The following is an 18,644-nucleotide window of genomic DNA, read 5'->3' as shown; positions in this document are numbered from 1 at the left end:
ATTTAAACTTTATTTTATTGGCAAATATTAGCAAAGGAAATGAGGAAAGTATTACATTTAAGCAGCCAAAATTATAACACATTTAGAGATCTATTTAGTAAGAAAGAAATGTATTGGAATGAAATAAATGTATTCCATTTATGCTACATTCTTGGGGAAGAAGACCTACTAGTTTAAAAAGTAGGTCTTTGAGTTCCTCAAATTGATATGTATATTGAATTCTAACTAGAATCCAAACAATACTTGCAATGAAATTTCATAAAATTATCTTCAAATTCATATGAAAAATAAATGATTAAAAATAGAGAAGAAAATCATAAAAAGAAGAACAGTTAAAGAGTGTTGCCTTACAGAACATAGCATAAAGCCAAACAGAAATGGAAAATTGGTGAGTAAAACAAAATATAAAATCTATAATCAAGTCATATTTATGAAAAGTTAACACACGATACATGTGGAAGTTCAATTTGGTGGGAAGAAAATGGACTATTTAATAAATGATATTGGCACAATTGGTTATACATATGGGAGAAAGTACAATGGACTCTAATCTTACATATTGCATACAAAAAAATCCAAATGGATAAAAATGTAGAGAGCAAAACAGTGAAAAATAATATTGCAAGAAAACTTTGGAGACTATACTATAGACTGAGGATGGGGAGACTTTCCTAACAAAGACTGGAAACTTGGAGGCTCTAAAAAAGATCAAAGATTTATTTCACTATAAACTTTACAACTTTTGTACCAAAAACAAAGGCCACAAAGAAAATACGTGGGAAAATATTTGCAACACAAATCTTAAAAGTGGACTTTTATTAAAAACTAGGTGAATATGGGAGCACCTGGGTAGCTCAGTTGGTTAAGAGTCTGATTCTTGATTTCAGCTCAGATCATGATCTCACAGTTTGTGGGATGGAACCCCACATTGGGCTTCATGCTGACAGCACAGAGCCTGCTTGGGATTCTCTCACCCTCTCTCTCTGTCCCTCCTCCACTTGCACCCTCTGTCTCTCTCTCAAAATAAATAAATAAATTTTTACAAGTAGGTGAATATGATCCAAAGAGTATATTAAAATGACCCTGGGGAGCCTGGGTGGCTCAGTTGGTTAAGCATCCGACTTTGGCTCAGGTCATGATCTCGCAGTCTGTGAGTTCGAGCTCCGCATCGGGCTTTGTGCTGACAGCTCGGAGCCTGAATTCTGCTTTAGATCCTGTGTCTCCTTCTCTCTCTGCCTCTCTCTCTCTCTCTCTCTCTCTCTCTCTCTCTCTCTCTCTCTCAAAAATAAACAAACATTAAAAAAAATTTTTTAATAACCCCAAGAGCATGTGTTTATGTGTGGATGGGTGTGTATGCAAAGACTGTGCTGGAGCTCCAAAGGGTCCTCCATGAATAGCACCCCTCTTTCTTGTCCAAAATCCTGATGAAGTGGAAAGTAAATAAAGAGTAAATATGGGAGCCAAAATGTTCTATTTTTAATGATAGAGGCTAAGTTCCCTAGCCTGTATTCCCACAAGGCTGTCACCCCTTAAACCTTTCCTCTATTAAATTCTAGGTTGCTCACAGTGAAGCTGCATACCTCTATCCTTCTTCATTCAGTCTCTAGAAAAGAAGGTGGCTCTTCTGGTAACTCTTAATGCCTCTGGTTTCTCCTTGGTTCATTGTTTCTGAGTCTATGCCCATACCTGAACCAATCACAGTTAACAAGTAGAATGAGACATGAGAATTAATTGGCTTAAACAACCAGACTTTTGTCTGGAGCTGGAAGAAAGGGTATCAGTCATACTAACTAGGAGACTAACTATGAGATGAATGAATTTCCCAAATGGGGAGTCCAACAACTTCCTGCAAGGAAATAGGGAAAACAGAAGTGTAGAGTTAACCAGCAAATGCACCCCCTACCCAACCTTGGAGTGTGAGATCCCCAGTCTTGAAGAGTCAGGTAACAGGCAAGCTGAGACTGAAGGAACAAAAAGGAGTTAGCAGTGAAAAGAAGAAGTAGAAGGCATTCTAGTCAGCACAAATAGCATGTATAAAGCTCTGGAGGTAAGAGATAGAGGACACAGACAAGAACCTCTAGTATTTCAGTATGCCTAAAGGACAGACCTGGCATCCCTTCCCTCAAAAACCAAACAATACTGAGGTCGCATCAGTAAACATTTGTGGACTGCAGGACTAGCATCCCCTGTGATTCAGCCTCACCCCTGGACACAGCTCCTTATTCCAATAGTATCTTAGCCCCCCACCCCTGTTCTGCAGTGCCCTCCTCAATCTCAAGGAACCCACAACAGCCAAGAAGGACCTGGGCCCCAGGCTGCTAAGCCTCCAGAGATGATATGCCCCATAGGTGTACTCTGGCTACCAGATCCCAAAACGACACAGCAACTAGGGCTGATGAAGGGCTAGGATAAGACTAAGGATAGTTACAGTTGCCTGAGGGAAATTTGCAGGAAGTTCAGCTGAGTAAGACTTTCTAAAGCCTTGGCTGGCCTCCTCCAGAACCCTGAAAGACTCAATTCCTCCAACATAAACTCTGAAGCCATGGCCTCCCTTTCAAGGCATATGGAAGTGAAAAGACCCACAGTGTCTAAAAATCTACATGCTGGGTTTGTCACTATCTCCCTAGAAGCTAAAGGCCTCTGTTCAGAGGCTCCAAGACACAGACCTTTTCCGAGTACCCATGAAGGGTCTAGGGAAATGGCTGGTTAACCATACCGTACCCACCAGGTCACCAATGTGCACAGTGTGTAAGAACTTGGACTTCGCACTCACACAGAATTGGATTTGAATTGGCTCGCTACTTGGCTCTACTACTCACTCGGTGACTTTGGGCAAGGTGCTTTACATCTTGATCCTCGATTTTCTCATTTGTAAAGTGGAGATGGTAGTGTTGATATGAGCATATATGAGATGCTAACTGTGAATATTTTTCATAAATATCAGTTCCTTTCCTTCCCTTGATGCCACCAGGCTCCTTTCCCCACTTTTGCATACTTTCTCTTTTTCTTCAGACTCTATTTTGTCTCCCATTCTTGCTGCAAACAGACGGTCAGGAAGCTTCATAGTCCTGTCTGCTTGAAACAACTGCCTCCCAACCCAAGGCACTTGCACTTCAGGAGACACAGGCAGTAATAAGAGTCACAATCATTCAGTCATGTGAACTGAACACTGCCCGGTTTTATGTCAAGTGTGGGGGAATGCCATGGAGAATAAGGCATAGACTATTCCTCAAGAAACTCTATCCCAGTGGGAGAAAGCAACACAGAAGAGTTTAAAATAATGCAGCACAATAACTTAGGTAAAAGGGGACATACCTACTGAGTCTGGGAGCATAAAGGAAGAGATGATACATGAGATAAATCTTAAAGTATCAGTAAGTGTCAGCTGAAAGAGGGAAGATGAGGAAAGAGCAGAAGAGAAAACATGAGAAAATTAAGGAAAGGACATAGAGCCTGGAATGTGCAAGGAAATGGGAACTTCTGGATTTCTGGAAAATAAAGTGGCATACAGCCTACAGTAGGTGCCTAGTTATGTTTGGATAAGCGTAGAAAAAAGTCTGATGGGAAATACTCCAAACTGTTTACCCACAATGAGGTTGGAAATATGGGAGACGGGAGTCTTTCAGTTTTTACTTTATATCCCACTAACTACACTGTCTCAAATTGTCACAAGTGTGTGTCAGTTTTATGATTTAAAAATACACCTTTTTGAAAATGCAAAAACAGTTAATTTTGGTTACAATACATAGAACAACTTAGAGTGGGGCAAGTCTAAAGCAGAACAACCAGTTACAAGGCTACTATAGGTGATGAAGTTCTAAACCAGAGAAGTTGCTATGGGGATGGGGAGAAGGAGAAGTCAAGGGTGTCAAGCCTGTAGAGTTTTGTAGGTAGTGGTACTTTTACTGAGACAGAGACTATGAGGGAAACAGATCTGGATTAGGAGAGCATATGAAGTAGAGGCAGTGAGAGCAGTTTTGTCCATGTGACCACTGAGGTACCCAGGGAATATCCAAGTGGTACTGCCCAGCTGGTAACTTGAATGTATGGTCTGACATTTGGAGAGAGAGCTAGGAGATATGAATTTGAAAAGTACCAGCATGTAAATCACAAAAATCCATGAGGATAGATTATATCTGTCTATCCCCAGGAAGAGTATGGCAAGGGAGAAAAAGAGAGGGTCCAGGAACACACCAGCCTTAAAATCAGGTGGAAAAAGAACTCATGAAGGTGTCATGGAAGAAACAGCCAGGGGGCACCTGGATGGCTCAGTCAGTTATGAGTCTGGCACAGGTCATGACCTCATGGTTTATGATTTCGAGCCCCACGTCTGGCTCTGTGCTCAGCGAGGGGCCTGCTTGGGCCTCTGCCCCTCCCCTGCTCGTGCTCACTCACTCTTTCCTTCAAAATAAATAAATAAACTTAAGAAAAAGAATAAGAAGAAGGAATAGCTAGAGGAGTAGGAAGAAAACCAAGAGGTCAAAGTGCCTTGGAGGAAAAAGTTTTGAAGAGGGAATGGATAACTGTGTCAAATGCTTCTGAGAGGTCAAGGAATTAAGGATTCAAAAGTGACCTTGACATGCCCATCAAGATGTCTGGGTTTCCTGCAAGGTGATCTTAGGTGGGAGAGGTAGGCAATGGAGCCTCCACCCTGCTTATGGCTGTGTCTGAGCCAACATTTACCCTTTGCTTTCTAGTCTCAATGATGCAGGACCCAAATCTTGTCACTATACTCTCATCCAGGCCGGGTACATTCTGAGTTCTAGAAAGTCTCTTCAGAAAGAAAGGGCTACAAACCACCAGTGCAACAAACATACTACACTCTCTCTTTGGCCCTGAACAAGCCACACTTCTTCAGAGGGCCTCAGTGTTCCCATCAATAATTTAGAGGGTCAGAGGGAATCATTTTTAAGGGCCCCTTTCAACCTTCATATTCCATGATCCAATAAACCACATGAAGAGACAGATTCCTATCTAGCCTTTTCTGAGCAGGGGACACCTTAAAATCTGATGCAAAAAGCTTGCTCAGAGGTCATGGGCTCTGTGTTGATTAGCCATAGGTAAGAAAGCATAAGGCCTGCTTGAGAGACTCCCTCAGTCTGCATTCAGGTGCAGGACCTATAGTTAACTAGATTTCAAACACAGTGAAGAAAGGATATCACACTGAATAGATGTTTGACTTCAGAGAAAGCCCTGCTCTTTAAGCCCCTCTTTGGTGCCACTGTACAATGAGAGACAGCATAAGACTGGTGACTAAGCCCAGCTTCAGATCCCCACTTATGAGCTGTGTGACCTCAGGCAAGTTATCTAGCCTTTCTGTGTATTGGTTTTCTCTGCCACTAAATGGGGATAATAATAGTACCTACTTCATAAAATTGATATGATGATTAAATGAGTCAATATTTATAAAGCACATAGAACAGCCCATGACACATAACACATGTGATTGTTAAGTAAAATAATAACAGTACACACATACATGCATATGCTGATTGACTCTACGTCTCTGCTTTGTCTTCCAGGATAGCCGCTTCATCTTCCATACACAGCCCTCAGACAGTTCCAGGCACCCCTTCACACTAGCAAAATGGATAAAAAATTCTACCTTAGGTCTTTACACTTTATCATGAAGAGGAATAGAAGCGTGTCTCTTCCAATAGGTGTCACAGAACCTAAAGTTTTTTCTTAAAAAAAAAAAAAAGATTTCCTGTTTGCTGTAATTGGGTAATGTGGCCAGTTTAGACCTACCCCTTCAGGTAGGATTAGGTCAGTCCCACTCAAACCCATGGTTCAAGACTAAGGCAGTGGACAGGTTCCCAGAGGAAGATCAGAGTATGATTTGACCATGGGATGAAGATTTTTTTTTTAATGTTTATTTATTTTGAGAGAGAGTGTGTGTGTAAGCACATAAGCAGGGGAGGGGAAGAGAGAGAGGGAGAGAGAGAATCCCAAGGAGGCTCCACACCCAGCACAGAGCTTGATGATGGGCTCAGTGTCATGGCTGTGAGATCATGACCTGAGCCAAAATCAAGAGTTAGATGCTTAACCAACTGAGCCACCCTAAGGGATGCAGATATTCACTATAGTTTCTACTAGATGACAAGCACCAGGCTACACATTGGGAATATAATCCTCAAAGTCACAATTCCTGCCCTCCAGGAGCTTACAGCCTAGAAAAAAACCATTATAACACAGCACAAGGAGAGAAGCACAAACATGACAGCATAGAGGAAGGTTACCCTAGTTGGCCAGGCCAGGGGGCAAAGAGGTATAAAAGAGTGGGAGTGGAAGCTGTCATGGAGCTTCCTGAAGGAGGTGAATCTTGAAAGAGAAGTAAAGCTTTATCAAGTGAGGAAGGGGGAAATGAATTTCCAAGCACAGAGCATCACATGATCAGAGGCATAGAAAATGCAAGCAATTCAGAATGACTGGAACATAAAGTACATGTAGGGTTGGGGAGAGGGGGCAGCAGTTAGGGAAGAGTGGGGTGATGTGAGATGGAGAGGCCAGCAGACCCCAACTCAGGTCATATTTGTGTTGAGATCTATGTAGCAATGGCATGAATGCAATAGTTGAAAATCTGAGGTAAGTAGAGAATAAGAAAAATATCATGCAGAACAAAAGGAACCAGGAAAGAGTCTGAAAATGAGTTACCAGGGAGGTAGAAGCACTCAAGTAAAATAGAAAGAAAAAACATTTTTAAAAGGAAAAGACTGAAAGTGGCAGCTGTTGCAAAGAGATGAGGCAGGACAGGACCTGAAAAGACTTGTGATTAGTAATTGATGTTGAACTTGCCCTCTGACAGGGCAGCTTTAGTGATGGTGGACAAGCCAGGATTGCTTAGAATTCAGTAAACAGGAGTTAAAAGTGGAAGAGATGATAGTTGGCTACTCTATCAAACACTTATATTTTATGATAAAATATGTATTCAAATACTTAAAATACACATTCAGGAAGTCCCCTTCATAAATTTGTACTAAAAAAAATAATCAGGACTATGTGCAAAGATTTATTTACAAAGGCTGTACTGTTATGTTAATTATAGCAAATAATTGTAAATAATCCTATGATTATGACTTAAAATGGCTAAATAAATTACCAAGCATCCATACAATGGAAATTTTAATGCAATGATTAAAAATCATGGTTAGAAAAACACTGACACAGGAAAAATATCAAGTTACAAAAGAGAACATCCAGAATGCCCTCAAAGTCTAAGTAAGTCTCAAAGTCTTAGAAATAAGATTGGAAGGATATAAACCAAAATGTTTACATTGGTGGTTACTTCTAGAAGTGTGACTATGGGTGTCTGAAACATGTTTGATTATTTGTACTTCCCAATTTTCTACTACTATGTTACTTTTGTGATGAGAAAAAAAAATTAAGGGCTTGCCAGTAATGAAAAAAGAATGGGATTAACTTCAAGAGAAATACGGTTGGGTTTCTTATAGGTTGAGGAAGACTGGAGTCTGTTTATGTGTGAAGGGAAAAGAAGAGGAGAAATGGAAGCTAGGAGAGAGGGAGTAAATGCAAAAGTCAGGCTCTGACAAAGCATAAGAGACTCTTAAAAACCGAGAACAAACTGAGGGTTGATGGGGGGTGGGAGGGAGGGGAGGGTGGGGGATGGGTATTGAGGAGGGCACCTTTTGGGATGAGCACTGGGTGTTGTATAGAAACCAATTTGACAATAAATTTCATATATTGAAAAAAAAAAAAGTCAGGCTCTGAGAGATAAAGGGGAACCTGGGGATGAGAGCTCCAGGGAGACAGGTGAAGATGGCAGAGGACAGAAAGGCAGTGGGAAAGAGACCTGATCACGGATGCACAATCACCTGCCTCTCGGTGTGGAGAGTAGGGAGATTAAAGCGATGGAGGAAAGTGGAAAAGGCTTACAACAGCTGCTGTGGGGAATTAGGAAGTCAATTAGCAATAAGTGAAGGGATTGTAGAGAGGCTCCAAGGGAGGGCCCAGCTGCCACTGAGGAGCAGGACTTGATCCCACTGCCAGTTAATATATTAGCTGCAGCCAAAGAGAAAATGTGTGGTCTGAATCCAACCAATGTCCAACGAATATCCAGAAAATGTGACCCAGAATAACTGCCACACTAAGGACTATATTAATGTATTAACTAATTTAAGCCCTGCCTCTTCCAGTTTGATCTCAGGCAGTTGTATATCTTCACAGTAACCATTATTTTAAAAAATAAAAAAAGGAGGTGGGCAAAGGTAGTAAAATGAAAAGGGATTTAGGGAAATTATACTTTATCAGGCAAAATGATGAAGTGTTAATGATTTCTTAGATAGGACACCAAAAGCACAAACAACAAAAGAAAAAATAGATAAAATAGACTTCTTCAAAATTAAAACTTTTGTGCATCAAAGGACACTATCCATAGAAAGAAAAGGCACATTTCTCTACAAAATGGAAAAAATATTTGCAAATCATATCTCTGATAAGGAATTGATAACATATAAAACCTCTTACAACTCAACAAAAATAACCCAGTCACAAAGTGGGCAAATGACTTGAATAGCTATTTCTCCAAAGAATATATACTAACGGCCAGTAGGCCCAAGAAAAGGTGCTCAATATCACTAATCACTAGGAAAATGTAAATCAAAACCACAATGAGATACCACTTCACACTCATTAGGATAAAGATTATTTCTGGAGCGCCTGAGTGGTTCAGTTGGTTAAGTGTCTGACTTCGGCTCAGGTCATGATCTGGCAGTTCCTGAGTTTAAGCCCTGCTTTGGGTTCTGTGCTGACAGCTCAGAGCCTAGAGTGTGTTTGATATTCTGTGTCTCCCTCTCTCACTGCCCCTCCCCAGCTCACACTCTGTCTCTCTCTCTCTCTCTCTCTCTCTCTCTCTCTCTCTCTCAAAAATAAAATAAACACTAAAAAAAAAAGATACTCCGTTAACCTAAACAAGGAAGTAAGTTGAGGCAAGGTCAAATTATCAGAAATTTGAGTTTATTTGGGAATAGCAGAGGGAACCACAATTTGAGAAGCATGCTATAGCAAGCTACAGGTGAGTCCTTTGAGGGTTTGGGACAGGCTGTATTTATGAGCAAGGAGCGCAAAGAGGGGGAAGTCCAGCCAGAGTCCAAGCAGCAAGTTCATTGGCTTGGGGATGGGGAGAGATTCTTGGTGGATGTTCATTAGTCAGGAGAGAAGTCTTGATCTTCTGTAAATCAGGCATTTACAAGAAATCAGTCTCTCAGTTAAATTCCATTCTTCTGAGGAAGGATGCATGAGAGTCTCCATTTCTTATGCTCCATTTCAATTTTATGTATGTATGTATGTATGTATGTTTATTTTTGAGAGAGAGAGAGAGAGAGAGAGAGAGAGAGCAAGCAGGGGAGGGGCAGAAAGAGAGGGAGACACATAATCCAAAGAAGGCTCCAGGCTCTGAGCTGTCAGCACAGAGCCCGATGCAGGGCTCGAACTCACGGACCGCAAGATCATGACCTGAGCTGAAGTTAGACGCTTGACCAACTGAGCCACCCAGGTATCCTTCCTCCAGTTCAATTTTAGATTGAAATCCTCTCACAACTCCATTAACACATTATTTATTTAGCCATCTCCTTATTGATGCACATCTAAATTGCCTACAATTTTTGTGCAATTACAAAATTTAAGTAAAATCCCTTGAATATTTATCCTGGTAAGCTCCTGTAACTATTTCTGCAGGAAAAATACCTAAAAGTGAAATTGCTGAATCATGTCATAGACTTTAGATTTATGCTACTTATTCATGTTTTATAATCCACGTGGGCCAACCTAAATCTTTCTTGGAACAAGGTATAAACATAGGATGGGGATTTTACTTGCCATAGACACAAAACTGAAAGAGGGAACTTTATGCCTGTTTAGAAAGCCCACATAGCTGCAAGTGAGTGGGTCAGGAATGTTTGGTGGAGGCAGGACAGATTGAGAGATTTTACTCTGTGTTCTTCACTCTCCTTTTTACCTTTATTCTTATTTAGACAATAGCAAACCATTTTGGATAACTGCCTATGGCTTGTACCAACAAATAGAAGGAAGACATTCCAACAGATGAGGCTGCCCAGCAAGAGAACTCGGATCTCCTGAGATAGCTCCCCATCACTGAAATTGTTCAAGCTCAGGTGAAATGGTCCAAAAGACAGGCCATACAGTGTGGTAGTTGAGAAAGCACAGACCCTGGAGTCAGGATGCTTGGATTTGAATCCTGGTTCTGATATTTAGCTGGGAGATCTTTTCCTTTTTTTTCTTTTCTTTTCTTTCTTTCTTTTTTTTTTTTTTTTTTTTTTAAGCTGGGAGATCTTGAGCAAGTTAATTACCCTTTTGTGCCTCAGTTTCTTTGGTAGTAAAATAGGAATAACGGTACCTACCTTATAGATTGCTATGCATCGCTTGTTCTCTCCATGTTTAAAAATACCTTTCAAAAGAAACATAGAGGAAGTCAGCTTTCTAAGATTAAATGCCTTGTAGCAGTTTTAAAAAATCCCCATAGAAGTTAAATCCAAAATGAGGTTGGGAGAGGGAAGAAGACCTAAGGATAAGACACTGATCAAGAATTCTGGCTCCCAATCCCCCAGCAGTAGGTGAATTCTAGTTGTTTGGGGAGCAGCATCTTAACAAGGAAATTAATAAACACAGGAATTAGAAAGACTATTATGAGAGAGAATTCAAAGTACTTTTAGGAAATTCTCTGGAGGGAAGTAGAAAGGCATGCATCATATCACACCATGGTGAAATGAAAAGAAAACCGGATGGCAGTCAGGGACTGAGGTTTTCGTTCTAAATCTGACACTGTGCCACCCTGGCCAACTGACTTCACCTGTCTGAGCCTCATTTTCCTTTAAACAAAATCATCTCTCCATACTTTCATCAACTCTCAAGATCTTTGACTCTAGCAATCAGTACTCAAGCTGAAAAGATTTGATGGTCTGGGGCCTCACACTGAGGCAAATGAAAGTCTATAGAATGCCAAACCCCCCCATCAAGAAGGCAAATCAAGAGAATCCTATGGGGTGCCTGGGTGGCTCAGTCAGTTGAGTGTCTGACTTTGGCTCTGGTCATGATCTCACAGATAGTGAGTTTGGGCCCTGTGTCAGGCTCTGTGCTGAAAGCTCAGAGCCTGGGGCCTGCTTTGGATTCTGTGTCTCCCTCTCTCTCTACCCCTTCCCCACTCATGCTCTGTCTCTCTCTCTCTCTCTCTCTCTCTCTCTCTCTCAAAAATAAATAAACATTTAAAATTAAAAAAAATTAAAAAAAATTAAAAAAAAAACAAGAGAGAACCCTAGAGGGCTGATGTGGAATTTGTTGCCCACTGAGGACTCTGTTCTCTAGGGAACAATTTGGCTTAGTTGTCTCTTTCAGAGTCATAGAACCACAGACTGCCAGAACCAGAAACCACCCATTCTCACCTTCTCATTCTGCAGTTAAGAAGAGGCTCAGAAAAGTTAAGTTACTTGGCATAGGTCATGCAGAAGGACATGGCAGAGCCAGGAATAGACATCAACCATCGATAGATCAGTTTTTCCTACTACCCTTGCTGTCTGGAAATGTGGGAGCCCAGGGCCTAGCACACAGCAAGGGATCACTTATATTTGGTTTTTAGTTGAACAGCATCCTGGACACAAGCAGGGCTGGTGGCTACAGTAATCAAAGGAGACACTGGTTTCAGGTGCAGAATTAAAGGGGAGGGGTCAAAAAACCTCAATACTCAAAACAATATTTTAATGCACTATTTAAAAATTAAAAGTCAATGAACAAAATACAAAATATAAAAACTTTAAAATAAAGACAGAATCCGAACGTGCATTTGTACAACAGTGCCTCACCTATCTTGTCCTAATCCCGACCCTGACTCCAATAAAATTTTGCTTACAAAAAAAAGGTTGACAAGCCACAGCCATAGTTTGCAGATTCATTTAAAATATTGCATTAAAACATTATGTATCCTGATTTCTGAACTTTTTGATGCCTCCTTAAATTTCATGCCTAAGGCAAGTGCCTCACTTTTTTCACCCTAGTACAGCCTAGGCAACACAAGGAATGTCTGGCACCCAGGGCATGCTCTACCTAAAATCCAAGGTTTCCTAACCTTGGTTCCATGCCCCACTGCCCTCCATGGGAGTATGCAGATAGATTCTAGGGATCCATGAATCTCCTCAGGTTATAGGCAAAGTACTGTGTTCACAGGCCTTTTCCTGGGAAAACAAAAGGTCCTTAGTCTTCATAGTTTCAAAAGGACTCCAAAAAGGCTAAGAACCCTGACACAGAATGAGGCAGGAAGTTTCCTTCTTATACAAAACCACCCCACCTGCCACTTTCCTGTGTTTTCATCTCTCTTTATTATTCTCCCTACATAAAATGTACATCTATAAGAAAAAGCTAATATGTTCATTCTCACACAAGTGCAAATGACAGGAAAGACACAAAGCCCTGAGCACTGTTTATTCACTGTAGCTCAAAAGCCTTGGGCCAATATTAAGAGCCTCTCAAGGAAGCAATTTAAGTAATAGGTAAATGCTTCAGGGGTACATCTCCCTGGCCCTCCCACCTCAAATCACAAGTCTGAGAGACTTCCGTAACCCTTCCCAGGTGTTTCTCATCCACAACCAACATGACTTTCAACAAGACAAGTCATGAGGAGTAAGGAAAAACAGCACCGGCTAAAAATGAAAGGATCTCTGCGAAGCCAGCAGCCCAGCAATCCTGTAAAAACCCTTCACCAGGCTTCGCTTGGAGGAGAATTTCCTAGACAGGCCTCAGAAAGTCTCAGACACCAAGTACGCAAGACCGGAAGCGTGGGGGCGGGGACCCGCGCAGGGACTCACGGGGAGGAAGTAGATCACCCGAGAGGCCAGCCGGCCCTGATTGAAGGTTGATAAATGGTTGCCTGTTTCACGCTACCTCTGCTAACTGCAATCGAAGTGGCAAATATTTACCTTGGAATCCGACTGACTGAAAATATTTGGTTGGAGCCAGATGCGTCGCGTGTCTGTCCCTGAAATATTAGCCAAAGGAGTGATTTAAGAAAATAAAATGGTGGGTGGGGTGCCTGCCTGGCTGAGCTGTTTACTTTCCTTCTGCAGAGCGTGTGGAGCTTCTAACAATCCCGTAGGGAATGTGAACAGCTGGGAAGCAGGCCAGACTGGGGGAGAGAGAGAGGGTCTGTTTTGCTTTGGGCAGATAGTTTTACATAAACCAGAGATGTGGAAATATACATCTTAAGGCTCTTGGTAATGCTCTCAAAACAATTTACCTAGGAGAAGTAAACTGTGAAGTGGTTGTGTTAACATCTTTAGTTCTAAAGCACATCTAAAATAAGGGCACTAGTCACTTGGGAACGGCAACTCCTTTTAGAAATGCTACTGCTTTCTAAGCAGCTTATCTGTCCTGAGGTGTGGGCGAGACAATTCATATAGTTTAGGGTTGAACAAGATGCTTACTATGCACCTGGCACTGCAGTCAGCTTTATTGGCCCGTTGTCTAGCAATTCTCAGAACCAGAAGAAACCTGGGATGAGTTACCATTAGCTAGCTCCATTTTCCAGGTGAGAATCAGCTTCAATCAGAAATGTTGCATGAGTTATCCAAGACCTCAGGACTCATTAGTTGACAGAGCTGGGATTGGAACCCAGACAATCCGACACCTCCACTCTTTGCCTTCCCTTGAGTGCACCAGTTATTGTGAGATGCATCTCTGGCCTGTAATTCTACAGGGGAGGGGAATGAGATTCATGCTGCTGATTGGGGGAGGTTTTACCTGTCTGTGGCCAACAGTAACCTCTGGGAAATGCTGCTTGTGAGAAAAGTAGAACTAAAAATAAAGGTAACAAAAATAAACTACCAGTGGGGCGCCTGGGTGGCGCAGTCGGTTAAGCGTCCGACTTCAGCCAGGTCACGATCTCGTGGTCCATGAGTTCGAGCCCCGCGTCAGGCTCTGGGCTGATGGCTCGGAGCCTGGAGCCTGTTTCCGATTCTGTGTCTCCCTCTCTCTCTGCCCCTCCCCCGTTCATGCTCTGTCTCTCTCTGTCCCAAAAATAAATTAAAAACGTTGAAAAAAAAATTAAAAAAAAAAATAAATAAACTACCAGTAAAATACTTTTTAAAAAAGATGTCAATATTTTATCTCTTTTTCAAATGTAAAGAGAATACAAAGTATATGGGGGTGTGGACTCAAGTAATAGAATCTTTGTCTCCTCCAAGGGCAGAAACAAAGAGTCAGAGGAGGCAAACTGAGTACCTGATACCCATTACAGACTGTGCCCACTTTCTCCAACCTTCCTTAACCTAATCTTTTTTTTTTTTTTTTTAACGTTTTATTTATTTTTGAGAGAGGGAGAGACAGAGCATGAACAGGGGAGGGTCAGAGAGAGGGAGACACAGAATCTGAAACAGGCTCCAGGCTCTGAGCTGTCAGCACAGAGCCTGACGCGGGGCTCGAACTCACAGACCGTGAGATCATGACCTGAGCCGAAGTCGGCCGCTTAACCGACTGAGCCACCCAGGCGCCCCCTTAACCTAATCTTAATCTAGAATCTGTGTCTAAAGATATGACATTTTAAAGAAGTTACATTAATCAAATAGTTACTTTGAGAACAACTGATTGTTTTTAATTGAACTAATTTGTTTTTTCTAGATTGGATTCTGTGTGTTAACAGAAGCCATTTATTAAAATATAATTCCCGACTTCCCAGTCACAGCCTAGAAGCCTTCAAATTATCTTAGTCTCTGCCTCACCTTTGCTACACCTAACCTCCACCTAACCCTATCTCTCACCCTAACCCTACAAAGGACCCGCACTCTCCCATGGGGGTTTCAGTGGCTCCTTCTGCATTGAGGTGACCATCTGGCTCTAGCCTGGCATTCTAGGCACTCCTTGATCTGTCCCAGCCTAACTGGAAGCTCAGTTGTGGGATCTAAGAGAGCTTGAAATCTAATTCCATCCCCACTACTGAATAACTGAGGGTACTTCCCTTCTCTGTCTGCCTTAGTGCCTTTGTCCATAAAATGAAGGTGTTGGAATAAATGATTCACTGGTCCTTATAATGGAACATTCTTTGCATCTGCCCCTTAAGCTTTCTTTCCTGTGTCTTTCCTTCATGTACCATGTGCTTTAGCCCCAGTAGACCCAGGAACCAGCACAAGCCCTGCACATTCCTATTTCTGCCTTTCTGCCTTCATCTGGACTGTCCCTCCTCCTTTATTTCCAGATGACCAAATCCTATTAAAGACTCACATATAATGCCAACAACCTCAGGAAGCTTCCTTGATTCAGTCTAGGAATTACATAACCTAGTAGCTTTTGAGCCTAGTATCTTTTAACCTAGTATCTCTTTTTGAGCACAGAACCATGTTTGGATTGTTCGTATATTTTCAGGGTCCAGGTCATCTTTGTATCCTCCCCAGTGCCAGGCTAAAAGAAGACATTTAGTTAAAGAGCAGCTGGTAATAAATGGGAATGAAATGTTAGTTGATATTAACTACTAGAAAGTAGAAAATACCTATTAAATGTGAGCTATTGTTTTTAATCCAGTGATAATTATAGATGTTTATAGAATAGAATGAATGAAATAAATTGCAAGACAAAAAAACCTATGAAAATATGTCAAGTTTTGTTAGGCTGGGTCTAAAGACATAAAGTAAAAGGACATACACTACTTAGTAACATCCAGGAAACTGAGGCAATATTTGGGGTCAACTTTTCGAGTTGTATGCAGGTAGACATGTTTAAAATTTAAAAAACCGTAGAAACCTTAAACTTTTGAACAGGTAGTCTATAACAGATTTTAATCTCAACACTGAAATTCTCAATTCTTTCTGTTGCAATAAACATCTTAACATATTGAGTACTTTTTAAAAATTTAAACTCTAAAATAGAAAAGGAACCTGATTTATTTATCAATTTAACCAAAAATAATATATAAATAAATTTCAGATTTAGTGCTCAAATATCACAGTGAGCTGCCTCACGTATTTAAAAAAAATTGTATTTTTATTTTTATTTTTTTAAATTTTTTTAACGTTTATTTATTTTTGAGACAGAGAGAGACAGAGCATGAATGGGGAGGGTCAGAGAGAGGGAGACACAGAATCTGACACAGGCTCCAGGCTCTGAGCTGGCAGCACAGAGCCCGACGCGGGGTTCGAACTCATGGACCGCGAGATCATGACCTGAGCCGAAGTCGGCCGCTTAACCGACTGAACCACCCAGGCGCCCCCCCAAAAAAATTTTTTAATGTTTATTTATTTCTGAGACAGAGACAGAGCATGAATGGGGGAGGGGCAGAGAGAGAGGGAGAAAGAATCAGAAGCAGGCTCCAGGCTCTGAGCTATCAGCACAGAGCCCAACGCGGGGCTTGAACTCACAAACCATGAGATCATGACCTGAGCCAAAGTCGGTCGCTCAACCAACTGAGCCACCCAGGCAGCCCTCAAGTATTTTAATATATAAATGCCTACATGTACAACATGTCCTGTTGAGAACACAGCCATTACAAATTATTGGAGGCAATAAGCTGCTATTGCGGGCTGTAGGAAAAAATCTGCAGCTGTGGAAAGAAAAGGTCTCTGTCTTGAGTAAAAAGCATTTGACCATGAACGCAACTGGGTATCAAAACCTTACTTTGGCTAATGAGAGAGTACAATGTCAAGAACAGGGGGGCAGGGAATGGAAAAATGTTTCTAACACTGCCTTTTCCCCTTCCTTCCTCCCTCCCTTCCTTCCTTCTTTCCTCCCTCCCTCCCTTCTTTCCTTCCTTCCTTCCTACCTCCTCCCTCCCTCCCTCCCTTCCTTCTTCCTTTCCTTCTGATCCAAAAGGAATACAACATTATACAAAATTTAAAGTTGCAGATATAACACATATAGTGAAATCTCCCCAGATTCCATCCCACTTCCTCCCATCCCTAAATAATCATTGTTAACATTTTGGCACATGTGCCTCCGTTTTTTCCCTGCATTTGCTAACATTATTTTTGTTACTATTGATTTTTCCAGAATGGGATCATAGTTTATATGTCACTCAGTGACTTGCTTTGCAACAAGTCAAATCCCTAGCATTATGATATTATGGACATACCCACGACTTTGCTGATGGATTTTTACTGATATTCCACAGTTTTAAACAATGCTCTCGTGTACGTCCTTGTATACATATCCTTTTGCTTATGACATTGCTTTCTGACAGGGCAGACCCCATTTTTAAGAGCTGCAGAGGAGAAGCTTTAGTTCAGCAGTTTTTTATTGATAAAACAGTTCATCAGCAGAGCAGTTTCAAGGCAGATTAGATAAAACTATACTTGGGAACAGAAGGACTCACACCACACCCAAATTCAAAGGGATTTCTCAAGAGGCAGAGAGCCCTCCTCTCTCAGCAGCTATCACACCTACCAGGTTTATCTTTGGAAGTTGAGCCAGTTACCTTCCATACCTGAGTTCCCTCTGCAATACATAGATCTGGAGGGCATTAGTGTATCACATGTATGTAAAATGCATGAAGCATGGGCGTTCACATTTGTGAATTAGAATGATGACAGGTAGGGAGATTCAAGAAGTTTAATATTCAAGATTTTCAGCTGAGAGGGGTGTATTTGAAAAGTCCTTGTGTAACTGGGGGAAGGGAGAGTGGCTTTGTTTGATAGCTACATACGGTCTGCAGCCCAACTCCGGTGTGTTGGTGCAGAACTCTGAGCCTGCCACCTTTTCTGAGAGCCTCTGTAATTCCTTCCACTCTGGCTGGGAAGGGTGTCTTTAACACATCTCCTCTGAGTAGAGGCTTTGCTCTGACCATCTTCAGTGGCCTCCAAGCTTGTCAGGCTCTGATATGAGCAAGAAGAGCCACCACTTCCTATCTGGTAGGGGACCAAACTTACTGTGAGTGCCTGTGGCGAGATGGCCACTCACTCAAATAAACCGTTTCTGAACGTGTTTGGTTTTTGGCCGGAGTCAGGAGATTTCCTCTTTCTTTTGGTCAATGAGGATTTAAAAATTAAAAAAACATCCAATTTGAACCTCTCCTCCAGCACCCTCCGACTCCTCATTCTACAGATGAGGAAACTAAGGCCAGAGTGTAAAGTGGCCCAAGGCCTTGTGAGTAACAGAGCTTCTTAATTCCTCCAGATTACTGCTTGTCTTTTAATTAGCATTAGCAGCTTGTTGTCATCAGGGAACCATCAGCATTAGCAGAACTTGTCTGTTAAAGAGTCTTTGTCTTGAATGCTCCAGAGAGATTTATCAGAATAGAAGCAACAATTGTGCTTGCTTTGGCAGCACATATACTAAAAATTAGAACAATACAGAGAAGATTAAGCATGGTCCCTGTGCAAAAATGACACGTAAAATAGAAATAAGTTATAGTAATAATAAATTATCATACAATAAACAGATAAGGATAACATGCCAGATGCTGTTCTAAATCTTCTAGATCCTATGACTGTTACTTTTTCCCCTCTTTCTTGCTTTGCCTTCTCTTGATTTTTCTTTCTCTAATTTGACTTCTCTGTAATTGGTTGGAAAGTGTGTGTGCTTGTGTTTATTATTTACAAACTAGCTGGCTTAGCATGCTGATTTAACAAAAAGTCTGAAGTTAATATCTTTACCTTACTCCTAAATAATCAAAGATGATTTTAATTCATGTATAAGCCTAG

At 41.4% G+C, this 18,644-nt stretch overlaps 1 non-coding gene across 1 annotated transcript; it reads left to right on the top strand.

Moving 5' to 3' along the window:
- The first annotated feature begins 18,251 nt into the window (after window positions 1-18,251).
- On the top strand, window positions 18,252-18,360 carry LOC131505813 (U6 spliceosomal RNA). The gene has a single exon (XR_009258585.1). It is a non-coding gene; the product is annotated as a U6 spliceosomal RNA (small nuclear RNA).
- The last annotated feature ends 284 nt before the right edge of the window (window positions 18,361-18,644 follow it).

The sequence above is a fragment of the Neofelis nebulosa genome, chromosome 2, assembly GCF_028018385.1.
Source record: "Neofelis nebulosa isolate mNeoNeb1 chromosome 2, mNeoNeb1.pri, whole genome shotgun sequence".
Classification (NCBI taxonomy): Eukaryota; Metazoa; Chordata; class Mammalia; order Carnivora; family Felidae; genus Neofelis; species Neofelis nebulosa.
This window is presented reverse-complemented; position numbering and strand designations above follow the sequence as displayed.